At 52.5% G+C, this 27,823-nt stretch overlaps 1 long non-coding RNA gene across 1 annotated transcript; it reads right to left on the bottom strand.

Annotated features, from left to right (window-relative positions):
• Positions 1 to 10,407: 10,407 nt before the first annotated feature.
• LOC108448084 lies at positions 10,408 to 20,107 on the bottom strand. The gene is made up of 2 exons (XR_001863873.1): positions 19,315 to 20,107; positions 10,408 to 15,822 (listed from the first exon to the last, which is right to left on the bottom strand). It is a non-coding gene; the product is annotated as an uncharacterized LOC108448084 (long non-coding RNA).
• Between the last annotated feature and the right edge of the window lie 7,716 nt (positions 20,108 to 27,823).

The raw sequence follows: 27,823 nt of genomic DNA, 5'->3' as shown, positions 1-27,823 counted from the left end.
AAACAACCCAAGGTTGTCCAAATCTTTCATATTCAACCCAAGTGAATTATTCAGTGAATTATTTTGCTGTATTTAATGAGTTCCAGTTTGATTTGATGATGTGGAAGTTTACAAACACTTTCTGTCTGCTCCCATCCATCTCAATGTGAGAGATTCACTGAGATATTCCTTTAAAGTCACGTTTAATGGCTTTGGGTTAGGTCTCATTAATACAGAAATGATTTTACTCAAGAGCTCACACGCTAAACCCACTCTGCAGAATACATCAGCAAACACACTTTAAATGGGCTGAAATAAATAACTTTCTGGAGCTTTCATATGCAGCTCTGGAAATCTAAGCTGAGACATACTCGAACGGTTCCATCAAATCCTGGTTTTGTACAGAAAACGGATGCAATTCCACGTGAGATCATGTCAGGACAGGCTCAGGGGCACAGTTCCAGGCTGGCAGTGGGGAGGAAAGGGGTCCCTGTCTCATCTCATGTAAATTTGGGTGTTTTGACTGGTGCCTTGACCCCCTCTTCCAGCCTCCCTGCGTGGGAGTGCCCAGTGCAGCGCAGTCTCCCCTCCACACCTCTACACACACAGAGCCACGGGAACTCAGAAAAACCAGGAGGAACAAAATAATACTAACGTGAGTATCAGACTCCAAATTGGCTGTTTGCTGCAGCTTTGGGTCTCGTGGGGGGCTGTGAGCTCTGGTTGAGGCTTTTCCTGCCATTAAAACTCCTTTTCCTCCCCCATCCTGCGCCTCTGCTCCAACATCTGATGGAGCTTCGCTCAGGTCACCCCAGGGACTTCCTCCTCTGCTCAGCTCCTGCTGACAGAGGGTGGCAGAAGCATCGTGAACCTCAATTCCTCTGTCAGATTTGCTGGAAAATAACTGAAACATCAAAAAATGATGGAGGTGGGAGAAAGCACTGATCCACACCCCATACTCACAGCGTGGAGCTTCTTCAGAGCTCAGTGTCCTTCAGAAATTGGACAAAACACCTGCAGGAAGTTTGCAGTTTACAAAGAGTGTGCAGGGTCTCACCAGGAGAGTGTGCCAGTGGTCAGCGAGAGGCACGGCAGAGAGTGGGGCTGTCCCTGCCTCAGTTTCCCTGCTGGAAAGCAGGGCTGGAGATTCCAAACCCTTTTTATTTTAACTCCCTTCGAGGCTGACACGAGGAGCTACCCAAGAGCAAAGCACTCGCTATGAAGGGGCGAATTCTGGGAACAATACGCGTTTGATTGTGCCGCTGCCAGGAGATCGCCTTCCTGAGGGTGTTCCTGGCAGGTGCCGGGGCTGGGATCGCTCCCAGTGGGAAGAACCATGAGCTGTGATGGATCGCTTCACTCTGGAAACACTCACAGCCTGTTCCTCACAGTGGGCAGCTGCAAAGCAGCTCCTTAAGCTTTTATCACAGCAAGGCAATATCGGCAGCCAATGAACTTCCCCTTCCCGCAGCACTTGCAGAGGGATGAGTGTAAAAATCCTCCACCCGTGCAGCTCCCCGTTGATTTCCATCCGCACTGAGCTCCTCACGGGGCTGTGTCTCACCAGAGAGGGGTTCGGGGTTCAGAGCTGTGGCCGGGGACAGCGGGCTCAGCAAACCAGCTCCGGCCACTGGGCATCAGGCGAGAGCGCCCTTGGGGTGGGGGGAAGTACCCAGGGATTTCCTGCAGCTGGGAAAATAACCAGGAGCTGCAGGATGATGCCCCAGGACCCCACTGCAGCCCCCACCACACCCTGCCCACACTGGTGGCTGTCAGGGAGGGCCCTATCCTGGGACAAATCCGTGGGAGATGAGGAAGGGGCCCCAAAGGCACCCTAATTCCCAGGGACCGCCAGGCTTGGCACTGTGGCGTGGTGAGGAAGAGGCTAAAAGCGGGGAATGAGATCAATTCAGACAAACAAGGTGTTTGATGCTTCACCTCCACTCCACCTGCCTCTTCCTCTCCGTCTCTGTTCTCTGCTCAGAACTCCAGCCAAGGGTCGTTAAATCCACGAGCAGATTTCCTGGTACCCAACCACTCGGGGTCAGGATCTTTTAATGCCAGGGCACGCGAGCGCAGCCGCAGCACATCCCCGTATTCATTATCGGGATCGTTATTATTGGCGTCTCACTCACGGTTCCTCCATCGATCCTGGCACACGGAGCAGGGGCTCAGAGCTGGGCTGGGATCATAGCTCCGCTGCAGCCTCGGGATTGATGGGCAGGGAGCAGAGGCTCTTCCTGGAATCACAGGCTTGAGGTGGAACAGCAGCTCTTGCAGGGAAGTGCCAGGATTTTGGTAATTGCAGGGTTTGGGAAGGGGTCTGGAAGAGGAGAGAGACAAGAGCTGGGGAGCTGTGCCAAGTGGGTGCCTGCTGGAGATGCCTGGCACAGCACTCAGGTCCCAAATGTCCCTGCATTTGCATCGTGGGTTCAGTTTGGGGTCCCTCAGGACAAGAAAGACATGGAGGGGCTAGAGCGTGTCCAGGGAAGGGTCTTCTTTCCACTTGCTTATTTCTAGTTTATTTTGAATTACCAGAGGATGACCATGAAGTAGCAAATAGCTCATATTTTTTCTTCTCTCTGTATTCAGTCCAGCAGGATTCCCAGTACTAGAAGAAGCTTAGGGAAAGGGTGCTCAGGGATTGGCAGGGGCTGCCCAGGGAGGTCTGGAGTGCCCAGCCCTGGAGGGGTTTAAAAGCTGTGTGGACGTGACCTTGGCAGTGCTGGGTGATGGTTGGACTCAATCTCAGAGAGCCTTTCCAACCAGAATGATTCTAAAATTCAATCCATCTCCCTAAAAAATCACTGAACCTACTGTTCAGAAGCTCCTGGGTCCCTGTTCCAGGACAGAGCAGGGCTGCCCACATCCCAAAAGCCGGGCAGAGCTGAGGTCCTTGCAGGGGAACTCATCCCCTTGCAGTCAGCTCCTCATCATCCCTGGGTGGCTGCAGACACCTCAGGGCACGGCAGGGCCCTGTGTGCCCGTGGGAGGACTGGGATGCAGATTCCAGCTGTCCAGCTTGATCCATGTGGCAGTTCCAGAGGCTCTGGAATCCGGTGTTATTTGCACAGGAAAAGCCAATGCAGTGACTTTCACAACAACTTTCTGTCGAATGATCCTGCATTCAGGCCTCAGGAAAGGACATCAGCAGCTGGAGAGGCAAAAAAAGAAAAGATATTTTAAATTTGACTCTTTTTTCCCCTGCTGTGAAATGTTTCCTCTCCGAAGGCAGAGCCTGGGCGAGCAGGGAAGCAGAGCACGGTTATCAGGAGCCCTGGGCATGGCCTGTGACCTCGCAGGAGCAAGGGCAGGGCTGCTGCACCACAGCGTCCTGTCCTTGTCACCCTCCTCAGGCAGCTCCGGGGTGAACAAAACCTCTCTCTCTCCACAGCACCCTCAACTCAGTCCCCATCCATCTCCCCACAGAGGCCTCCAGCTCTATCAGTGTGCGTCACTAGACTGGATAAAGATTGAGGTGTGAGGACAGATGGAGATGGATTGGTGGGAAGCTGTCCAGCCATCCATCTGCTCCTGCACCATCCATCCTGCTCCCGAGCCCTGCTGCACTTCCCACCGTGGGCAGTGAGCTCTGCTCCCGACGCAGACTGAGAGGAGATGGATGGACGGCTGAGTGGGTCTGGATTTAATGCATCCGTCTCTCTCCTCTCCCTCACTGACCCATCAGACCATCTCCACATTTTTCCTCTGCCTCTTTATGCTCAGAAAGCCTGATCCATCCAGCTCCCAGTTAAGGATTTTACAGCTCCTCTCATCAAAGAGCAAATGTGTTTGACCCTTCTCAGCACCATAAAATCACTCCTTGGGTTTGTTACAGTTTTAATGGAGAGGAGCAGAGCCTGAGAAGGAGCAAACGCCCAGGTGCTGTCCCCAATTAAATGTCAGGTTAATCATCCCCAGGAGGGCCTGAGCAGCTTTCCAGCAGCCAGGCAGGGTTCAGCGGGGGGTGCATGAGGGACCCAGACCAAAAACCCCATAAAAGTCCCTTGGTGTGGGTGGATCACACCCACTGGGATGGCACCAGCTTGTCCACTGCTAGGGAAAAGCAGCCTCCACTGGGACAGGAAGGGCTGGAGATTTGGTTCTGACATCTTGAGGTGGGGCTGATTTCATCCCAGCTCCCTCCCCTCTCCCTCAGGCCGTGTTGGGTCATTTAGGATGGCCCAGGACACACAGCTGAACGTTCCCATTGCTCTTCCCACCCTGGATCCCTGTTCCCACTCTGGACAGAAATGAGCTCAGCTGGGGCTGCTGCCCCAGAAAGGTTGCAGCCAGAGTTTATCACACCTTAAAAACCAAAATAATTAAAGAAGGAGGGAAAAAAGATTGACTTGGAGGCCACTTAAGTCCTCAGCACAAGACTGGGACTTCAGAAAATGTCTGTTTGGTAAAACTGAACTTCTGCACAGAGGAGGCTCTACCAATCCCCCCCCCTTCCTGGCTGCCTCTGGGACATTTTTGTCTTTGTTCATGTTTCAGCCTTGATATTTGCAAAATAAAAGACATTTCTGGTTTGAAATGATTCTGCGTTTAACAATGTCAAGCTGATTATCGTGAAATTAATTATTACAAACAGAAAGTTAACACGGTAGAAACGGATACAAAAACCTCCCCAAAATTGCCAAGGGAATTATTTGCACAGATCAAAAGCAATTTACTCTGCCAAGCTTTTATGTTGCAAATGGTTTTTGAGAGCTCCTCTTCCCAACCCAGCGTGGTTGGCAAGGGAGGTTTGCTGAACCCAAAACATTTGGCAGGGCAAGAAAATCTCCCCTCCTCCCGTGTAAGTGTCAGGGTCAGTCCTTGGGGGTGGAGGGATCACAGGGAGCAAAAGCCAGGGCAGCCCCAGGAAGGGGCTGAGGCATCCCCTTGTTCCCGTACCCCCATCTTACACCCACATTGCAAACTAAGGCTGAGGGGATGAGGGTGCGAGCACCCAGCTGGATGAGGCAGGAGCCCTGCACAGCAAGGGGGGTGCCTGGGGTGCAAAATATTTTGGGAAATGCCCTGGCAGACAGGAGGGACCGGCAGGCACGGCAGGGCAGGGAAGGGGGAGCTGCCTGTCTGCTCATCTCCCGTCCCAGGCAGTTTGTCCTTCATTTCCTCAGCTACAAATTCGCTTGGACACATGTTCTGAATTTAGAAACAAGCACATTCAGTGGAATTCATATTTTATGAGGCTCCTTTTAGGGGCATATTGTAAAAGAAATGACTAAATCTGATTTTTCCATTCTCTTCAATCTCTTAAAACTTCCTAACGAGTGTCAGGGAACATAAAGGACCTGCTTAGGCTGTGCTGTGAACCAGGAGATTCAAGAGCCTGTGAACATCCCAGAATTTACTCTGTACCAATGAGACATTTAGAATTAGAACATAGTTCTCCCCCCACAGCAGCCCAGGAGAGCTTTGCCATTACCCCTGAATCAGGTCTGGGGAGGAATCCAGTTAAACATTAGAGACCTGCAGCTCCGGGAGGGAGTTCCAGCCCTGCTGGGTGCTCCTGGACATGGGGCTTCCATCTTCTGCCTTGTTCTTCATTTCACCTTACGAGTGGCACACACAGAACCACATCCACAACAGCCGAGGCTGTGAGGTCCAGCACTGAGAGCTCTGACAGCTCAGATCTGCCATTCCAGTCTCGTGGGTGCAGAGGTCCGTGCACGCTCTGCACTCCAGCTCTCCACTGTGCTGAGGAAACGTCAGGGCTCACCCCTGCAGGAGTGGCTCGTGGTTTTCCAAGAGGATAAACCAGACACAAAACGTGGATGTGCTGCAGGTGCAGAAAGCAGCAACCCCTCTGCCTCCCCCCAAAACCTTCTCCTCAGAAACGGAGGGTCCTCAGACCCGAGCTCCCTCTGGAAATGAAGGCAGGATTTGTGTCTTGGGCCATGTCTGCATCAACACCAATGTCAGCAGAGATTTTGCCCCAGCCCTATCCCATGCTCTGGGATGCTCCCAGAGAAGCTTCTCATCCAGGAGCTGGTCAGGAGCCAGTTCAAGCTCTCCAGAATGGCTCCAGAGTGTTGACAAAACTGAAGGGGACACATCCTAATCCCAGCTGAGACACCCAGGGAGATGCCCAGGAGGACCAAGTCCCCATCCCTCACCCCCAGCCAAAGCTCAGAGGTTTGGGAATTCAAGTGTGCAAAGTTTCTCTCCACCCTCTCCCATCTATAAATCACCCCTCAGACATTTGGGTTGGGGAAATAAATAGTCCCTGCCACGAGCAGCAAGAGATAAAGTTGTAAGTGTTCAAACGTGTGTCTAATCCCTTTAATAGATCTCTTGCTATTAATTTCAGCATTCGCTGTGGCTCTGCCAGGCCCTGCCATCATTCCTGGGGATGATATCTGCAGGTGGCCTGTCTGCCCCATCCAAACCCTTTTCATATTTCAGACTCCGGGCACTCCTCGCATTCAGCTCAAAGCAGCCAAACACCACAGGAGCCACTGAGACACAAATCTGCCACCCATCCTATGGGGTCACAAAGGGCTGGAGGGGACAAGGAAGAGGGCCCAGGCTCATTTGGCAGTGGCAGCCTCCAACACAGCTCCAGGCTGGCACAATTCTCCCGTTCACTGAATGCTGGAAGGGGCATTGGCTCAGGATCCGTGTGGGACAGTGCTGGGCACAGCACCTCAAGACATGGAGGGGCTGGAGCGTGTCCAGGGAAGGGAACAGGGCTGGGGAAGGGTCTGGAGCCCCAGGAGTGGCTGAGGGAGCTGGGAAAGGGGCTCAGCCTGGAGCAAAGGAGGCTCAGGGGGGCCCTTGTGGCTCTGCACAAGTCCCTGACAGGAGGGGGCAGCCGGGGGGGGCGGGCTCTGCCGGCAGGGGAACATTCCTCCTGGAAAGGGTGGTCAGGCCTTGGCAGGGGCTGCCCAGGGAGGTCTGGAGTGCCCAGCCCTGGAGGTGTCCAAGGAAGGGCTGGGCATGGCACTCAGGGTTCTGGGCTGGGGACAAGGTGGAGATCGAACACAGCTCGGACTTGGTGACCTTGACCTTTTCCTGGCCTCAGTGATCCTGGGATCCTGTGACAGTTTGGAAAAGAGTAGCATTGACCTGAGAGTCTCCAGAACAAATCTGGGCAGTTTGTGCCCTCATAACCGACCTCCCTGGGCACACTGAAGGTCAAGTGGCGAAGTTTCCTCTCTGCTCTAATCAGCGCTGGGCTTTTAAGAGACAACAGAGAGCAATCGAGGCGTCTCCGTGTCCTTCCCAGAAGTTAACGGGCCCTGACGCCTCATCCTGGCACTGAGAAAGCTCCAGCAGGAGCTTCTGGGCTGACTTTGCAGCTGCCACGTCTCCGTTGTCCCCGTGGGTGTCCAGCTCAGCACCTTCCACCCACGCGGAGCGCGGGAGCTGCTCAGCGACCGTGGCCCCGGGGCCAGGGGGGATTTACAGCCCCAGATTCTCCCAGCTCAGCTCAAACCTGTGCCCATCAAAGGGCAGCGCTGCCCGAGGAGAGGGCAAAGGAAAGGATCCAGCGAGGACGTGGGGATTGCAGCGTCCTCCGAGCACACCCAGCCTGTTTGAACAGCCACGTGCGCACAGATGCTTCCAGCAAAAACTGCTGGGCATTAATTCACGGGCAGCTCGCTCATAAAGCTGGGCCAGGCACAGGAACTGAGCTCTGCATCCACTTTTCATGTCCCCTGTCCCTCTCTCTCCGTGCCTTTGTTGGGATGCCAAAGCCAATCAGGAGGTGCTGAACCTCCCTGGCTCGTCTTCATTTCTGGTAAATAATGACCATTAGTATTCAGGCCAAAGACCTCGCAGCATTACCCAGTTCAATATTTGCTGCCCCTGTAACAAAGGCAATCCATTTCACATGCAGAACGTGGGAGCACAGCCTTTTGTTACTCGAGTTTCTTAAATTTTTATCTCAGAAATCAATGAAGGAATTGGAATTCCACATCTCATTTTATGGCCCAGAGAAAAAGAGAGAGAGCACAAGGGAAAATTATGAAAGAGGGGGAAAGGAATGAAAAACAACACCCAGGCTCATCCAGATATCCTCATAAATTCTTTAACAATTTAATTACTGGGCATTCTGTGCTGTGGTTTTACAGCTCTGAATGAGGGCTGGGGTTATTTTGTTGTGGGTTTTTTCCCTCCCGCAGAGTCTATAGAATTGCTTGTGGTTTGAAGTTGATCTTCTTGGAGAAAGAAATTATTCTCCATCCAATTAATCTAATTAGATTAAATCAAGTTGTAGAGATCTGTGCAGCAGTGTGAGTGATTAGGAAAAATTACCTTTCTGCAAAGAGTTTAAATTTAATTTTAGTTCCATAATCTGAAGCCCAAATAAAGGAAAGAGCAATTTTCACTGCAATCCTTCGTGCCACGCTGCCTCCTTCCTGGGAGAGCAAATTCCAGCTGCATCCAAACAAATCCCCCTCGCGTTTCGTGGCTCAATCCATGCGAAACCAGTGGATCCCATTTTCCAGAAGGACATGGGAAGCCAGACTCTGCTCAGGATCACACGAGGGTGGTTGGGAGCTGCACTGGGGGGGTGGCAGGGTTTGGGTGGGGGCTGCTCCAGGAGTGACTTCTGTGAGAAGGTTCTGGAACATTCCCTGGTGGAAGGGACCCAAGGTCAGCTTCCAGCGTAAAGGGCCTGAGGGAATGGCTGGAGCTGGGCCAGGGGAGGGTTGGGCTGGGTATCAGGGGAAGGTCCTGCCCCCAAAGGGTGCTGGGACACTGCCCAGGCTCCCAGGGAATGGGCACACTGCTTCATCTTTGCCCTTGACGGAAAGGGGTGAAGGAAAAAGGAAAAAGAGATGATGGGAAGGGGAGTGAGGGGGAAAAATGAATTGCTTAAAACTCCTGTTACTGTTCATTACCTCCTTCATTAGCTCCTGCTTGCTGCGAGTGCCAAGGTTCATTTCCCAGCTGGCAGTGCCCAGTGCCAGGGCTGCCAGGGCTGCTGATCCCATTAATGCTCCCTGGGACCCGAGGGGGCTCGGCCGGGGCTGCGGAGCCAAATCAGTGTGACCAGTGTCCCTCTGCAGCACATCCGTAACTGTCCAGTGGTGGTGGACAGATGGAGGGATGGATGGAGGGAGGGAGGGAGGGAGGGATGGATGGATGGATGGATGGAGGGAGGGAGGGATGGATGGATGGATGGATGGAGGGAGGGAGGGATGGATGGATGGATGGATGGAGGGAGGGAGGGATGGATGGATGGATGGATGGAGGGAGGGAGGGATGGATGGATGGATGGATGGAGGGAGGGAGGGATGGATGGATGGATGGATGGAGGGAGGGAGGGATGGATGGATGGATGGATGGAGGGAGGGAGGGATGGATGGATGGATGGATGGAGGGAGGGAGGGATGGATGGATGGATGGATGGAGGGAGGGAGGGATGGATGGATGGATGGATGGAGGGAGGGAGGGATGGATGGATGGATGGATGGAGGGAGGGAGGGATGGATGGATGGATGGATGGAGGGAGGGAGGGATGGATGGATGGATGGATGGAGGGAGGGAGGGATGGATGGATGGATGGATGGATGGGAGGAGGGAGAAATGAGGGATGGATGGACGGATGGATGGACGGATGGATGGATGGACAGATGGAGGGATGGGCTTGGAGTGTTGGCTGGGAGCAGGGACAGAGAGGGAGATGGCGCCTGCTGGCAGATGGAATCACAGAAAATTACTGAGATTGAAAAAGCCCTCCAAGACAACCTGTGACTGATCCCAGAGCACTGAGTGCCACCTCCAGTCTTTTTTTGGATCCCTCCAGGGATGGGGACTCCAACCCTCCCTGGGCAGCCCCTTCCGATGCCTGCCTGCCAAGGCCTGACCACCCTTTCCGTGGGGAAACTCCTGCTGATGTCCAACCTGAGCCTCCCCTGGCCCAGCCTGAGAATCAAAGAGGAGATCCTGGTGCAGAGACAGCAGGAGGGGATGCTGCAATCAGAAACTGCATGAAAACCTTTCCTTTCTTTGGTGACACCAGGCCAGGTGATGCTGCACCAGTCACCCGAGGGGCTCATTTGTATGAATCATCTGGCTTTCTGTAATATTAAAATGTGCTTTTTGCAGAAAATCCTCAGAATTCCTTTCAAATCGTCTGCGTCTCCACACAGCCCCACAGGCTGGGTACAGCCAGGACAGCCAACACCCTGTTCTGAGTGGAAACAGCAGAGAGGTGAGACAGCAAGGTCTGAGCACAGAGAATGTTCACCTTTTACCTCAGGGAATATCACTTTCTATGGATTTTTGCTGGCACGTACTTGTAGCTTGTTCATGTTTTCTGTGCTCCATTCCCACCGGAGACAACTTGCAGGGTTTTCCTTTGGGCCTCTCTTGAAAAAATAAGGATTAAGAAAAGAAAAAAATTCAATATTCCGGTGAGGAAAGGAGGGTGGGAGCTGCTGGCAGAGATGGAACAGCCTGGATGGCACAGGGACCCTGTTTTTATTGAGTTTGGATGTTGTGAACTGAGATCTTCATCCTGCCAGGAGCTCCCCAGGGGTGGCGAGGTCTCGTTTGATTTCGCAGCCTCCTGCTGCAGGAACGGCCCTGGTGGGAATGCACTGGGGTGTCCTGGCTGCCATCAGAACATCTCCAGCCAGACAGGTCCATGCCTGCCTTGGGATGCGCCTTTTAGAGAAACAACACCAACATCTGGGATTTCCGTTCCCTAAACCTGTGTTTCTGAGTGGCTCACTGGGAAGGAGGTTGCTTCAGGCATGGTCTGCGGGCTCCTGAGCTCTGCTTTTGAGGAAAACTCCGACTTTTTCGTGTTTCTTGCCTGTTTTCCTGCACAGCCTCCAAGGAAAGACTCTGTGACGTGGTGTCATCCCTTCCCTGGCTGGAGCTGTGCTCACACCTGCATCTCACTCCTGGGGACTCTTCCAGAAATCCTAAACATCCAACAAAAACTTGTCCCTGCCCCAAAGACCTTGAAACCTAAATCCATGGGAAGTTCAGAGAGGGAAGGAGAGACAAGCACAGAGAGGACAGTGATTTATCCAAGGTCACCCAACAAATCAGTGGCAAAGGATGTTCCAACCCCCACAAAAGTCCCTCATAGCACAAAAATATTTTCTTGTAATGCAAAAAATCCTCTTTCCTATATTTAGCTGCAGAATTACTCCTGAACACATTAGTTCTCCAGGCTCCTCGGACAAAATAATGTTATTAGACCGAATGCCAGTGGAGGCAAAGAAGATTTGACATTTCACTGCAAATTGCACCCAGGACTATTAAGGAAGGGGAACTTATTTGGATGCGCTGCAGGCACGGGCTCTTCAGATTTACACTTTTCAGTCAGAGCTGCCTGCAACCCTTCTGCCAAATCTGAGGAGAATTTCATACTTTTCCCCTCCTCTCCCTCTCTTTACTCTGAGACAAATCTCCAGGAAAATTCATTACACGGTTTAAGCGATGGGATTTATCATTCCATTCAGCTTCCCCAGCTCGCAGCTCTCCTTGCTGTCACACCAGCGAGGTAATTCTAATTTGTTTCTTTCATATTTCACCCGTGATGTGCGACTCCGGATGATGGGGAGAAAATAGAGACGAGAGCAGGGAATGGCTCGGGGCTGGACAGGACGAATTCCAGCGGCTGCGTCACTGTCTGGGGCTGGGGAGCCTCGGGAAAAGGGGAGGCGCTCCAGGCCAGTTCATGGGGACCTAATGCCAACCTCTCTCGGGGCTCCTGCACAGCGTGGGGGCAAGCCAGGAGCACAGGTGGGTTTGTCACCTGCCACAGAGAGGGTTCATCACCCCAGAGAGGGGCTCTGGCTCAGCTGTCCTTGGGGGTGCTGCATTCCCACGTGGTCAGAGCCCTTCTTTCCACCCAGTGTCTCCTCCCTGCAAAGCACCAGGGTGGAAGTGAAGCCTTTCACTCAGGGAACACTTCACACCTCTGAGTGATGGGGAATCTCTGCCGGGTGCTTGGTGTCACCAGGACAGCGTCCTTCTGAGACAGGACCCCCAAACTGAGAGGGACTGGCAAGGCCAGCAGTTGGCTTGGTCACAAACACCCTGGAGCATCAGGGAAAAGCCACCAGAGCCTGAAGGGACCCAAGGCAGTGCCCAGGACAGATGCAGCATCCTCATCCCTGTCCCCCATCATGGCTCAGGGTCCAGGTCCCATCTTAGGGGAGGTGACAGTCCCTGCATCCTGTGCACCCTCCCTCCTTCCCCCAGCCCAGGGGGAACTTCCACAGGTCACTGAGCAGCTGGGAAAGCCTCGAGTGGGAGGGCCAGTTTTGGACAAGACCCTAAATCTGGCACCTGAGTGCCATTTTCAGTAAGCCCTTTGTTAGGCTGACCTTTATGCAGTGTAAATAATAAACCAATGGTGTTTCCTATTAGCCTTGTACAAATACAGCTGCTAAATAAACACCGTGGCCATACACCTGCAGGGTTTGTTCCTCTCTGCCTGGAGTTATCACCCCATAAACAAGAAGCTGCTCCACACGATCACCTAATTGATCCATTTTGCCTGATTCCCAATAAGCTATAAAAAGGTACATTTGCTGTGGGGAAAACCAGGGTTTTTATCATCTTCTGCCTCATCTCAAGGGAGGATGAAAGGAAGAAGCCCACTTTATGTTTGCTAAAATATTTAGAACAAGCTATGAAAGATAGAAAACATTTTAGAACCACTGTAAGTTATATTAATACGAGAGCCCATCCTCGAGAATAAACTGCAGCCCCAGGCAGGTAAAAAAGCTGTTAAAGAGATAAAGAGATCGTCCTTTGAATTGACACGGATCTGATTTGATTGCAGCACCATTCCCATGCAGTTCCAACATTCCTTCTCCACTAATACCGAATTAATTCATTTTGATTATTGTTATTACGGCGAATGGCAAACGGAATTAGTGGTGATGAATCAGGCGCTCGCTGGGGAGCGCGGGTTGGGCTCTGCACCTCCCGCCGGGACGCGCTGGGCCCTGCGCAGGCTGCGGGGCCGTAAAAATGATGGAGGGGACGGGGAAGGGAATCATCTGGCAGATTAAAAAGATTCCTTGCAAGGTAACGTCTGCCAGCCTCTGTACAAGACCCAAGATCATCCCTGTGATCTGCAGGGAGAGGCAGAGGAGTTCTTTCCCCGTTGAACGCCAGGTTTGGCTTGAGGGAGAGTGGCGTGGCCGGGGCAAGTGCCAGGGCTGAGCCTGGCCCAGCAGAGCAGCCAAGGGGCAGCTGCTGCAGCTGCAGGGGTTGCCATCTGAGAGGCAAATTTCAGCTGCAGAAAGGGGAGCAGGTCTGGGAAGCAGCTCCAGGGCTGCTGCATCGCAGCCCAGACCAGGTTTGCAATCAGCTCCAGGATTTCTCTCCTGCTTGACTTGAACAGAGTTGGGGTTTTTCCCCACAGCATTACTGGGATAAGGGAGAATCACAGAATGAAAGAATGATTTGAGTTGGAAGAGACCTTTAAAGACCATCCAAGTGCTCCTTCCACTACCCCAGGTGCCTCCCAGCACCTCGTACCTGCTCCTGCAGCCTCCTCCGAGTCTGGTGGAGGTGTCTCCAAACCTGGGCCCTTGGCATGGTCAGGATCAGCTCTGTCCGTCCCAGAGCTCCAGAACCAAGGACAGCTTTGAGGTGCTGAAGTCACCACAGAGCAGATGCCATGTCTTTGTCTGTTTGTTTGTTTGCAGACACGGGAGTGGTGCAGAGCTGTTCAGCAGCTCCAGTCCTCCCGTGCCAAGCCAGGGCAGCAGCAGAGCCGTGTCTGCCTCCGCTGAGCCCAGTGCAGGAGCAGGGAGGGATGCACAGGTGGATGTGCAGGAGGGAGCACCAGGGGGGCGCAGTCCTGGCTGGAAAAGGACCTGGTCTCCCGCGTGCCAAGGCCACTGCCTGTTCCCATCCCATATCTGAGCCAAACTGGGGTCCTGAGGTGCAGGGATGTGGGAAGGAGGGGACGGTGGCAGGGGCAGGTGCACTGCTGATCCTGAGTGCGGTGCTCCTTTGGGGTGAGATGTGGGAGGCACCGATACCCCTCAGGGGTGTTTATCACAGCAGCAGCCCTGGCAGCAAAGCAGAGTTTGGGAGTGAGGGAGGGGGTGGCCACATCTCCCATTTCCCAGCGTCTCAACAAGCTCAGCATCGGCTCGGCTGCTTTGGGAGGGGTTTTCTTACCCTCTGAACCACTGCAGGGCTCCAGCATCCCTTCCCTCTGCACATCCATCTCTGCCCCCCCTTCCCATGTCTGGGGACACAGCTATTTCTGTATTACAGGGAAGTTTTAGGAGCAGAATCCATTAGGGGCTCATTTACAGCCGTGCCCTAAGGCAGCCACAGACCTCGCTTCAGTGAGATGATGGACTCATCCATCAACAGCTCCTCACTGGCCTGCTCTGCCTGGGAGCAGCTGTACTGGGCCCCAGCCCACGCCCACGCCCATCCTCTGGCTCTCTGGGCAGCCTGGAGATGCTGCAGCGCTCCTGGAGCCCTGCGAGCAGCAGTTCCCAGAGAAGCTCCCCCAGCGCTGCCCCACGAGCTGAAGGGAGGAGGTTGCTTTTCCATGCCCTGATCTGCAGCTTCTGCAAATTCCTGGGCTGTGTCCTCCCAGCTGAGTCACAGGGATGGAGTTGAACCCCTCTGGGACTCGGGGAAAGACCCTAATTGTGTCCAAACCTTGCCTTCCTGCAGGGAACGAGCAACAAAGTCAGATCCAACATGAATTTCCTCCCAGCTCCCATTTTGATCAGTCTTTTCCCATTTCTCAGAGGCCGTTTGTGATAAGGGTATAAGGAGTGCTTCTTGGATCAGATCAAAAGTCCATCGAGGCCAATCTCCTGGAGGGCTGGCACAGAGACAGGACAGGCCATAAACCATTCCCAGCTCTGGCCATCTGCAGCTCGGGCCCATCCGAGCCAGATGCAGCTGTGAGTAACCTGCATTTAAAAGCCCCTGATGGCCCTTTCTGGCCACGCTTCTCTAATGCCTTTCCAAACCCATCTCTGTGTTTGGCCTCCCCTGGCCCTGCCCTGAGTTTCAGAGTTGGATCAGGCACTGTCTGAGCGTCCTTCCTCCATGAGGGCAGAGATAAAGTTATCCTGGATTTCATCTGTTGCTGGCACCAAGCTGAACTCAAATCTTTCTTAAATCTCTGCCAGGAAGCGCCAGTCATGCCTGGCCAAAATCTGGTGTGGGGCAGGGCCCGGGTGCCCAAGGGACCCAGAATGGATGTCCCTGGAATCACCCATCTCCATGAGGCACAGCCTGTCCCTAAAATCTCCCCAGTTCTGAGTAAAGGTGCTCCTATTAGGACCATCCCAAAGGTTTGTACTTTCAGACCTCATAAGTTTTCCCATCACTGTCAGGTTCCTGATCTAATGGGACAGAAGATACTATTTTCTTAAAAAGATGGAGAAGCAAAAGGAATTAAATTACATTTTTCAAAGTTGTGTCTCAAGAGAGGAGCTTGTGCTTCCCTAATCAGGCACGAAGAGAAAGACAACCCTCTCCAGAGGCTGATGTCCTTGGTTCATTTTCAGCTGGAGGAGGGACAGCTCTGTCCCACCCGGCTGGTTATGGACTGGCTCTGATGAGACAATGTCAGCCTGGCTTTCCAAAATTTCCATCAGGCCTGGATCAAGTAAAACACAAACCGCAGGTCTCTCAGACCCTGTTTTCAGCCTTCTTGGTTGGAGATGCTCATCCAGGAACACTGTGCTGTTCCCCCTGAAAATTTCCACAGGGGACTTGAGGACTGGGAAGCCCACAGGTGGAATCTCCTGCTGATCCAGACCTTGTCACTGTTTGGCCGTGAACAGAGTTTCAAGTTTTTTAGGTCTACTGGTGCTCTCTCTGCGCCCCAGGTGGTGGCAATGTTCCTTCTGGTGTGCTCTGGAGTGGATGACAAGAAAGGAAAGATTGCAAGAAATAAAAAGAAAGTTCCTCACAACGAAAGGGATCAGCGCACACCTCGATCTCCTGATGTTAAACACTGCTGACACAGGCCCTGCACTGCACAAATCTGTAACTTCCTCTAAATTAGCAATTCCACAGACACAGTAGGAGCTTGCATAAGAATTGTCCATAAAGGGAAGAGAGTCACAATATCAGCCTAGCATGAAACCCTGCTTTCTGCTTTTTAATTAAGATTTCAAGCTTGTGTCTCCCCTGAGGTGCTGCAGGAGGTTTTGCCAGATACAAGAAGCAGCTGGGGTCCCTCTCAGCAAATTGGCTTTCCCAGCTGTGCTCACACACCCTCCAACACCAAATTCCACTGCCAAACTCGGGGTACAGCCTCCACAAGAAGGCAAAGCCCCTAAATTGGGGGCTGGGGCCCTTCCCTGCAGGCTCAGGTCCTTTTGTGACTCTCCTTTCCCAGCAGGGTCTCTGTGGAAGCAGCAGGGTCTGGGGTTTGGCCCACGTCACTCTCAGTATTGGCCAGAAAGGCAGCAGCTCCCAAGGATGACATTTCCAGCGTGAGCACCTCTGTTTATTTATTTTTAAAACTATTCTGCACTCTGCCATGTGGCCTCAGCACTCCCTCGGAGCCCCTCTTCCCCTGGCTGCTCCCGCCTGCCGCGTATCCCTGAAGCTGGAAAGGGAAATCAGAGAGACGTGAACAACCAAACAAGTTATTATCCAGAATTAAAGGCAGATGTTGGCATTTGCATTTGTCCCGGTCCATTTCTCCATCACAACCCTATTCCCTCACCTGGAGTCTCAGAGCAGAGCGCAGTGGATTATAAACACCACAAAGACGAAGCAGGGAACCCGGGGCTCCCTGTGGAGTGCCAAAATTACCCCACAGACACGGGGGGCACGACCAGAAATCCCTGCCTCCCTCCCTGCTACATCACTGCCAGTTCTGGGCTCGTTTAGGAGGAGGCAGAGGCACCCCGGGTACCCCAGCACAGCTCTCCCCGGGCGCTGGCAGCCGCCGATGTGTCGGGGCTCATTGCTGCGCACATCCATCACTCCCGGCAATGCTGCCCCTCCGAAGGAAACCTTTCCCGAGCACGCAGAGCTCACACCCAGCAGCCACCACATCCTTCCCCGCCTCTCGCTGCCTCCCTGCAGGCGGGGCAGGATCCAGCCCAGCCGCTGCCCCAGAGCAGGGATTTGGCTGCGTTTGCACTGAACCCATCATTGCCACCTGCAACACAACGGGAGAGGCCCAACTCTGAGCCGCCCGTCCCAGTGCTGGCTGTCACCGCGTGGAGGGGACACGGACAAACACTGCCCTGGAAGCACCTCTGGAGGTTTCACAATTACTCCCATAAAGAATTTAATGCGCAGTAAAAGCGGCGAGTGAGTTACCGAGGGCTGCTGCGGAGAGGGAAGCAAATGTTTCGCCCTACGGATGTTCATAAAATATTTAGTAACTTTAAAAAGAGGAGGGGGAAATGCGGTTCGATGAAGCGGGGCTGCAGGCAGCCCGTGGAACGCGGGATTCCTCTCGGACTCGTTACCTGGTGCCGCTCGCTCCTCTCCCCCTCACCACGCACCGGCTTTATTTAGGAGCTGAGATTGGAGCCCGGCTCCGCCAGCACCGCTGCCCTGGATGTAATTAGGCATCAGCAGAGCAAGACTCCCCAGTCAAGGGAGAGTGGAAATCCAGGTCAGGCAGCTCCCTGCCCGCAGCTCCCTGCTCCCAGCTGGAACAGAAGCGAGTTTGGGGAATCTGATGCCGTGGCGCGGCCTTTGCAAGCCCCTGTGTTTAACTGGGGGCAGAGCTAACTGCGTAGGAAGTTTTTTGGAAGAAATGGGTTGGCTGCCCTGGGCAGGGAGCTGGGGGCTTTCACAGAATCACAGAATCCTGTGATTTGGGAGTGGTTTGGAATGGAAGGGACCTTAAATCCCATCCAGTCCCACCCCTGCCATGGCAGGGACACCTCCCACTGTCCCAGGCTACTCCAAGCCGCGTCCAGCCCGGTCTTGGACACTTCCAGGGATCCAGGGGCAGCCACAGCTTCCCTGGGCACCCTGTGCCAGGGCCTGCCCACCCTCACAGGGAGGAATTTCTCACCTAAACTTCCCCCCTGTAAGTGTGACCCCATTCCCCCCTGTCCTGTGACTCCAGTTCCCCAGGAACAGTCCCTCTCCAGCTCCCTTGAAGCCCCTTCGGATCCCGGAGGGGGCTCTGGGGTCTCCACACACCATTCTCTTCTCTGGGCTGAACAGCCCCCTGTGCTCAGCCTGGTTTTGTGCCCACCCTGCCATGGGGACAGACCAGTTCACGGCACATGAGGAAGACCCGTCCAGTGCTCCATCCCACTGCCCTGCTGGCCTTGCACTGGGGTTTGTTGGGGCACTGCTTTCCCCCATTTCCAGCTGAGGCTGGAGCAGGTGCCAGCGGGGCAGCCCCTGCAGGCTGAGCTGCCAGCCCTGGGCTGGGAGAAGCTTGCGGAGCATCTGCCTTCCATAAATGGGGGAAGAGCAGGTGATTTCCAGGCTGGTGTGGAAAAGCCCTCCCGGGAGCCGCAATGCCGTCACTGCCTCGGAGCAGAGCACAGAGCTCCCGATCTGCCAGCGTGGGTGAAACAAGGAGCAAATCAGAGCATCCTCGGAGCGGCTCAGAGAGAGACAGGAGCAGATAAAAATCCCAAACTGCTGTTTTGACATTTGCTCGTCCCAAATGAGGATGAAAAATTCAAAACACGTAGGGAAAAAAATAACGGGAGAACCAGAATCCCGTGCAGTTTCCATTTGGATGTGTCAAAACAACTCAGTTTGGCAGAGCAAGCATCAACCTGCCTCTGCCCACACTGCTGGGGAAGCTGGGGGACGGACACCAAGGTTGGGGTGGCACCCCAGAAGCCACAGAGGAAAAATGATCCAACCTTCCTTGAGGACATCGTGGTCCTGAGCATCTCCCTTGGGGCACACAAACACCTGAGTTCTCATTTGGCTGCAGAAAATACAAATAATCAGGAAAAAAGCATTTTGACAGGAATAAAATCTATTCCTTAGGCTGAAAATATTCTTTTCCTTCAACATAAGTGTGTGTTTTGAGTGAAAAGGAATTAAGTGTCTAAAAAAAGAAGTGCTTTGAATTAAGGCTCATTTCAATTTAGGGCTGGTGAAAGGCAGAACGCCAGGTGTTGTGCAGAGGTTCCTTTGTTCATTGTCACAATTCAACGTGGATTTGCAAAATACTTTGACTAAATCTATTCTGATTTTTCTGTCAGAAACATTTCAGGTGACAATTTTTACCCCAAAAGCTCCATTTGAGGCAACTCAGACAAAACAGTTTAACATCAGCCTGGAGGGAAGTATTTCATTCTTACTTCCCCAAAGAAAATGTGCACTTCAAACACTTGCAGGGGGAGAGATTTTGCAGAAATCTCCAGTTTTACAGAAATCCAGTAGAGTAAAGATGCTTACCTGGCAAAATTTTGGGGTCTAGAGCTCTGGAAGTTCAGGGCTTCTCTCACACTGTTGGCTTGGCGTATTTGAAGTCCTCACTGAAGTTTAGATTATTTTTTTCTTTTTCTGCTTCATTGTTTTTCTGTTTTCATTGGAAAAGCCCAATCAGACTTGCCTTGTGCCTTCCCTGCGAGTCTGCCTTGGTTCACCTCATTCCCAGAGGCAGCCCAGCTCTCTGTGGGGTGAGGCATTGAGGGCAATCCCTGCAGCCCAGAGCAATGGGGCTGCAGGACTCTGTCGAGTCCTTCGAGGCGATGTTTTCTCCTGGCAGAAATGCGCACTTTGGATGGCGGAGCAGGAGCACTTCCAGGCTCCTGGTGGATACAGGGGCTGCAGCCAAGTGCTGTAATTCAGAGCAGACCCTCAGCTGGCCTGATTACAGCAGAGCTGCCCCCAAAGCAGTGCTGGCTCAGGATGAGGAGCCATCCAAGTGATCCCTGACACTGCTGGACTCGCCCAGCTCAGCTCAGCCTGCCCAGGTTTGCAGGATTTCGTGCCACATCTTGGTGGAGAGGTCCACCAGTAAAAAATGGGGACTCCACATGCTCCAAAAGCAGCAATTCTGAATGTAAAAGCAAATGGAAATGTTAAGGTTGGCTCGTGCTCAGAGCACAGCCACAGAGCTCATTCCCGGACCATGGGGAGCTGTTGGAGCAGCAGCCAAACTTCCCAGCCTGGACTCTGAGCTGGGAGGAACCAAACTGGCCAGGACATCTCAGGGTCTTCCCATCATTATTGTTCCTATTATCAGGGAGAAACCCCCAGCACGGCCTTGAAAGCAACACAATTAACAAAAACCCCACAAAAATATGAATGGTCCTCCCAGAAAGGGTTCACATTTCCTTTGGCTAATGGCCCATCCCGTGATTCCGGCTGAGCCAAATCCTAAATTCTAAGAAAAACTCCGTCATCGCCCTTCTGTTTGAAGGGAAGCTGCCAACATGTCTCACCCATAATCGTCTGGATCTGAGGAGAGACATCCAAATTTATGATGGGAGGCAGAGAGCCAAGTCCATTGATCTCCAGTGAAATCCTTCAGTGAGAAATCCCTCACTCCCGTGCTGGCGGGAAGAGCCAGGCTTTGCCTGCGTGGCTGGATTTGTTCTCCAGCTCTCAGCACCATCCAGTCGGAATTCCTGTTGCTATCCTGTTATTATCTCTGATTGAGGGGGATGGCAGAGGGATTTAAGCCATTCCTGCACTCTCAGGCTTGCAGTGATGTGCCTTCACAAGCCCTTTTTTCATTTGTTGTCCTCAAAATCAAGTTTCCCGGGAGGGTTTTCACTGCTGGGGCAAAGTCTCGCCCTCCTTTACTCGGCTTTAGGCTGAGGCACAAGTGGGTCAGGGCAATGACTCACTTTCAGTATTTAAAGCCAGCCCAATAAATCCCTAAATGACTTTCTAACGGCGCAGTAAACATAATCAATGCACATTAACAAAGCTCTGGGAAGCCAAGAAATTCTTTGGGGGGTAAAACACATACCATGAATCTTTCCATGTTGTTGTACCAGGCAGGAACCGCCGACTCCCTCGTTGTGTTCGACAGAGACAGATGGGAAATATTTTCCAAAGCCATTCCTAGCCCAGCCCAGGTTTTTCAAAGAGGATTTTTTGGAGCAGAAAAATCTAGGCCTGATTTTTTTTTTTTAGGTATATCAATGCTTTAAGATTCAGGTACATACAAAAAGGGGGTTTTACAAATGTCAGAGAATTAGGGGCTAAAGGACCTCTGGAGGTCTCTAGTCCTCCACAGAAGACTTCACTGTTATCCCAGGACCTTGTTCAGGCAGCCTCTGAACATCTCAGGGATGGCGGCTCCTCCACCTCTCCCAGGGCTGCACAACCTTCCAGGGAAGGGAACTGAATCCTGGGAACATTCAGGGGCTCCCGAACTGATTGTATTCTTTTTACACCTGGAGGGGAAATGGGCCCTTCTCTCAGAGGCAGATTCTGGGTGAGCTTCACTCACCCTGACACATGCACAGGTGGTGGAGTGAAGGCTTCTCCGGACTCAGGCCCAGAGGGAAACCAAAGCACAGGGGTTGAATTAAAACCTTTGGATAAGCTGAGATACATGAAGCCACACCAAAGTGAAATAGAAATACAGATTTTTTAACTTTTAGTAGAAATATATGCTAAGTACCTTAAACATTGAAAAGCTGTACCAGAGACCTTAAACACAGTTCTTGCTGCAGCAGTGTTACCTTTTCACAGAATTCTTTACTTCAGACAAAATATAGATAGAATTACACTGCCCACATTTTTTAGATAGTGTTCACATAAACAGTAAGAGCTGATAGAAACTGTACAAGCAAATCTGTGTAATACCTATGTAGCACTTGTGTAAGACTTACGACTGTTAGAATTAGACCAGGATAGGTTAAAAAAAGAAAAACTAGAATAGTGTATTAATCTTATTGGTCAATTAACAAATATAATCCACACTTCTGTAAGAAAAGATTAGATAGAAGAAACTAGAACCAGAAGAATCAGCTGTTTTCTGCCTGCTGTTGCTGCTGCTGCTTGGCTTTATCATGTAACTCCCTTGAACTCTGCCTTCAAGAAAGCTGTGAGACTATGAAATAAAGAACTCAGCAGAACAGCAGCCTCCTCTGCTCTCTTACCCTGGTCCAAGAAGGAAGGGTACCCCATCAAAGCTCAACACACAGGAAAGTCAAACACATTTATACACCCCCGGCTCTCTCCATAATCCCTGTGGAGAAAAACCCCAAACAAATCATCTCATGCTGCTCCAGCCCGAAGGGAAACACAGGGCTCTGGGAACTGGCTCAGGCTTGGACAGGAGTCAGGGTCTCAGCTCAGGCCACACCAATCCTGCCCCCAGAGCACCCTGAGCTCCAACCAGCATCTCCAATCACTCCTGACCAGCACTCCCAGTCACTCCTGACCAGCATCTCCAATCACTCCTGACCAGCACTCCCAGTCACTCCTGACCAGCATCTCCGGTCACTCCTGACCAGCATCTCTGGTCACTCCTGACCAGCACCCCCAGTCACTCCTGACCAGCATCTCCGGTCACTCCTGACCAGCATCTCCAGTCACTCCTGACCAGCACCCCCAGTCACTCCTGGCCAGTGCTGTCACGGCATCCAGAGGTTCTGACCAGCCCCAGCCCCTGTTGTGCTCCAGGCTGCACCGACACGCAGCCAAGTCCCTGCCCAAAAACCCTGCGGTAAAATTAGACAAGACAGATGGAGGCACAGATTTCTGGGAAGACGCACAGCAGGTCAGGAGCAGAGTGGAAATGAGAGAGCAGGGAAGTAGCAGATCTGAGATCCCTCAATTAAAGCTTTTCCTTTGGCACTAAGGCACAAACCATACACTTCAAAATGCCCCGGCCCAAATGCTCTGGCCACCTTTAAGTCAGCTGAGGAAGCTGCAAATCCTGAGTCAGACACAGAGCTGAGATGCCTCAAAGAGCTACAGGTATGAAGTGCTTCTCCCAAGACCCCCAGTTCATTTGTGTCCCTGGTTTTCAGTCTCCTCTGACAATTTTCTCTGAAGCTGGACATCCTCTCCAGCTCCCACAGCTTTCCCTGGGCTCTGACTCATCACCCCAACCCTTTCCCGTGGAAACCAAGTTGCGCTGCCATTGCATCATTAGCTGTTACTGACAGCCACCCTTAATTAGCAGCCCAGCAATCGCGGTAACTGTGCTTTGTGTTCCTCGCCCCAGCGCTGTGTTTGGGTTCACAGAGCACTTACAAATGGTATTAATAGTAATTGCATCAATAATAACCACGGTGGTGAGATGTTTATGTGGCATCCATCTGCTCCGAGATCCGCGGTGGCAGATAACGCCGCAGCCATCTGGCCTGGCTGGGTGCTCTTGGCTCCGGCTTATCAGGACGGCAAATCAGGCAGCCCCGTCTCCATCCCGGCAGCTCCCACTGGTTCCGACTTGCCCGCAGCCCTAAATCACCTCCTAAACTGCAGACACTCCTGGAGAGGAGATGGGAACCCCCAGGCTAAGGTTGGGAGCACCAAGATGTAAAGCGAGAGCTTCTCACTGCAGCGTGCAAGGAGGAGAGGGGGATCTGCAAACCCCCAAGGAAATAAGGACAGACACCGTTGCAAATGCACAGGCACTCCCAGAGCAGTCACAGCCTCATTTAAATCACTTTGTAAAGCAAGCCTGGCTCGGGTGTGGCTCTGGAGGGAATCCCCCTTGTCCTGGGAATCCCCCTTGTCCTGGGCCGGTGGGTGCGGTGCTGTCGAGGCCCTGGCACAGCAAACACAGCTCCACGCGGGGTGTATGGGATGCCTGGGACACATCCCATAATGTCACACCATCTGTGTCACTGCCGAACAAAGGACAGCATTGTTTTTTTCCAGTGGGAGTATCCTTCATGGGAAAGCGTGTCCCATTCCCTGAGCCACCTTCCTAAGTGCTGCATGCCCAGGAAAAGCAGCAACACTTGGCTTGCCCCTGCTCCCAGAAACACAAAACTCTCCAACTAAAATTAGGGGAAATAGCCACATGTGTGAAAAAAGGGGGAAAAGTTTCAAATAAAGTCTCCTCTTTTTTTTGCTCCTCCCAGCTCAACCGAAGCTCTTCAAAGTTTCTCCTCTCACGGAGTTGAGTCATTAGTCTTCAGATAAGTGATGCTTGAGCCTTTGATTAAAATGACTGGGGAGCGTCTCTGCGTGATTAAAGAGAGATAACACAATAAAAGGAAGAGGACTTTACACCATTATTATGGCAAATAAGTGCAATTCCCAACCTGGGAGCTGCATCAACTTGTCTAATGTAATAAATGCTTCCCCTGCTGGAAACATGTCAAATCAGACTTTGAGATGTCGGCCTCGAGTGTCCAAAGGCCTCGGAGCCTCTTGGGGCCCTGTGTGACTGCCAGGCTGCTGTGACACAGGGCTGGAGGTGACGCTGCCCCGTGGGGAACCGAGGGAGCAGCTGAGAAACACCAGCGCGGGCTCTGCCGGCTCTGAGAGTGGGAGAGGGCACAGACAGAGCCACAGATGGATGGAGAGACAGGAAAGAGTCTGGGGAGGGCGAGGGATAGATGGGAATGTGGCACAGGGTGCCCAGAGAAGCTGTGGCTGCCCCTGGATCCCTGGCAGTGTCCCAGGCCAGGCTGGACATTGGGGCTTGGAGCAGCCTGGGACAGTGGGAGGTGTCCCTGCCATGGCAGGGGTGGGATGAGAGCTCTGAGGTCTCTTCCAATCCAACCCTTCCCGATTCCATGGTCTGGGGTCCCGGAGAGGCTGGCTGGACCCGTGCAATGTCCCTGCAGGCCTGCCCAGGTCAGAGCCACCGGTTGCAGGTCCTTGCAGGAGACTTCTGGGGGCTTGGGCAAACAGCAGGGAACAGCTTTGTTTAGGGAAGAAAAGCATCATTCCCAGTCTTCCCCAAACTAGAACAGCTGCTCTGAAGGGAAAAAAGCAAACGTCTACCCAAGGATTTAGTCAGACCTACCCGACCCAACTCCCTGATGGAGACCAGCCACAAGTCTCTGTTCTCTTCTGGAAGAAAGGATCATTCATTCCCTCCCCAGGCACGGCGTGGGGCTCCATTCCCCAATTCAAGGAGCTGCTGTAGTGCTGTAGCTTGTAAAAGTGCAGACAGATAGTTCACAGACGCATCCTATTTGTGGCTTAAAATACACCAGTTTATCATGCAAATGATATGTCAACAGAAGAGCTGCGCTTGGCAATCCTTCCCGGAGTAAATTAAGCAGTTAAACATACCATGTGTAATATTAAAGGGGTTATGTGTTACATATAATAAGCACTCGAAGCCAAGTTGTCAGGGAGCCAGGTTGCTCAGAAATCTGAAATTCAGCTCAGAGGAGCCAAGGTGCTGCTTCCCCCTTGAGAGGGTGACGCTTGGGAAAAATGGGGGGTTCTGCCAAAATACCTCGAGGCACTGTGGTCCCAGCTGGGGCCTCGTGGAGGTTTTGTCCAGTCTCAAGCTCCCTGGTTGGCATTTCGGGAGCTGGGGCACACTCAGGGCTTGCTCTGTGCATTCTTCCCAGCTTGTGCTCCGTGCGTCTGGGAACTATTTGCAAGGGCAAAAATATTGCAGGATCCAGACTTCCCAAGGCTTTGCATGTCCTGCAGGGTGGAAATGCCAGTCAGGAAAAAAAAAAAAGGTCTTGGATTGTTTCAGCTCCACAAATTGCTCCCAGAGGCAAGTAATTGTTGTAAAAAACATACACAAATATTCAGATTCAAGTTTAACCAAATACCAAGACATTGGGATTTATTCAAGTGTCAGCAGCCCCCAAGCTTTCCTGGTTATTTCAGGCTCCTCTACATCAGCAAATGTTTTCTGTTTCACAGAAACTCAGAGTCAAACCTGGGGGCTCACGGGGCCCAAAAGAGTCAAATGAAAACGTTCCCTGCCTGCCCCGTGAACCAGCTCATTACACTCTGCTCTCCACGATGGAAACGGCTCCAGTGATTTATGGGGAATCAAAGCTAAAATCCCATTTGTTTACCGAGGTGATGCCTGGCCCCAGGGTGTTGTTTTAAAGGGCTGTAATGGAGTGAGGCACGAGGTGTTCCTCGGTCCCCCCCTGCCTGGGCTCTGCCCCACCCAGCCCCCAGCCCAGAGCTCCCCTTCCCCAGCACTTCCAGCCTTTCCCAGCTCCCCTAAACCATTCTGCACCCAGCGTCTTCATGGACACCTCACTTTGAAAGGAAAGCTCTTCTCTCTCTCAGGCTCCAAATTTGAGGACTGCTGGGAGCATTTAGGGTAATATTTTTCACACATCCTAAAGGCTCAGCCCTCCCCTGCACACCCGTGTGCACATTCCTTATGGTTTGCTTCCCGTCAGGGCCCCAGGGGCCTGAGGAGATGATAAAGTTTCCGTAAAGTAGGTGTTTCTCAGGCATTTTCCACAGTTCGTGACCCTGTTCAAACCCCTGTGAGAAACAAAGAACGGTGCATCATAAACCCTGCAAAAGGATGGGTTTGAGTTAATTGCTTCAGAAACACGCAGCGATGAGAAATCCAGGAATACAGCTGGACAAGAACACCTCAGCTGTTACAAACACCGCCCTGCTCCCGGCCTGGGCTGGGCTGGGCTGGCAAAGCCCTGCACTGCTCCTGATGCTCCTGCAGCTTCCCCCTGCCAGGATGGGAAGATTTGGGAAAGGGCCGTTTCTCCTCCCTGCAGGTGTAACAGGGCCATCAGCCAGATATTGCCCTCTCTCTGCTAAATTAAACCATCACACTCCTTGATTTTCCCTCCTAAAGGTGTCATTCCCTATTCATTAGTGTTTTTCTAGCTCTTCTTTGGATCTCCTCCAAGATCTCCACACCCTTTTGGAACTGTGGATGCTGAGCCATGCTCAGGGTTATCACAACCTTCTTGTGCAGACCTGGCTGGGGGATAGCAAGCTGCTCATCAGGGACCTTCTGTGTCCCCAGGGCTTTCCTGAGCCATCAGTTACCCGACGCTGCAATTATTCTCCTCATTCACCGGCTCCACAGCAGGGATCCTTCCCCAGATTCAGCCGTGTAGGAGTTGTGTGAGCTGCTCATCCATGCTGCGTCAGTAGAGAGAAACAGAAACAGGCGTTTTCCAGAGGAAACCCATCCCACTCCCAGGGTTACCTAAGGTCCAGTGAGTAACTCCTGCTCTGGAGGTGCCTCCACCCGTCCCAGGACCAGCAGTGGACCCCACGTACCTGACCTTTGGGTGGCCCCAGCTCAGGGAGATGAATTCTCTGACATTTGGCTGTATCGAATACGATGTCTGCTCGGCCCAAGGCTTGGTGTCATTAACGGGGGCTCTGCAAGGGCCCCTTTTCTTCCCCAGTCTTTGTGTCACTTCAACATTTACCAATGAAGATTTAACAACTTCTTCTCTTTTTTCCCCTGGCTCCTTCCTGGGGCCATTAAATGGGATAGGGTCAAGACCAGCCATTTCAGGTCTCCAGGAGAAAAAAAAGCTCTTTGCCTGGAATCTGCTTTTAAGGCTCCATTTGGAAACCAATCACAAACCCCATTTATTTGATGTGCACCATGTTGATTTTGGAAGGCTCCACTTCATCCATTAGGATTGTCCTGTGACGTGAAGCCAAATGCTTTTGAGAAGTTTGGCCGAAGTAAGAACCAGTGCAGAGGTGACTGATGAGCCTGAGACTGCTGGGCGGGGAGGGCACAAAGGACTGTCACACCCAGGGCTCTGACCCCTGATCCACACGACTGTGAAACTCCATTCTTTAGGCTCCTTTGAAAATCCCAACCACAAATCTTCCAGGCCCAACCCTTCCCCTGTAGTTGCTCGGGAAGCTCGTTTGGTTGCTGGTGGGGACAGGGAGGGAAGGGTCCAGCTCCAGCTGCACTCAGGTCTCTCCTTCCCGTGTTGACCCAGCAGCAGACTCCCAGAGGGATTTGTGTTTTCCATGTTGCTAATTTTAGGCTTTAGCTTTCCAACACCCCCAGACTTGCAGACACAGCCCCGCTGCCTCTGCAGCT

The sequence above is a fragment of the Corvus brachyrhynchos genome, unplaced genomic scaffold, assembly GCF_000691975.1.
Source record: "Corvus brachyrhynchos isolate BGI_N302 unplaced genomic scaffold, ASM69197v1 scaffold257, whole genome shotgun sequence".
Lineage (NCBI taxonomy): Eukaryota > Metazoa > Chordata > Aves > Passeriformes > Corvidae > Corvus > Corvus brachyrhynchos.
The sequence above is the reverse complement of the archived record's forward strand: the minus strand, read 5'-3'. Positions and strand labels throughout refer to the sequence as shown.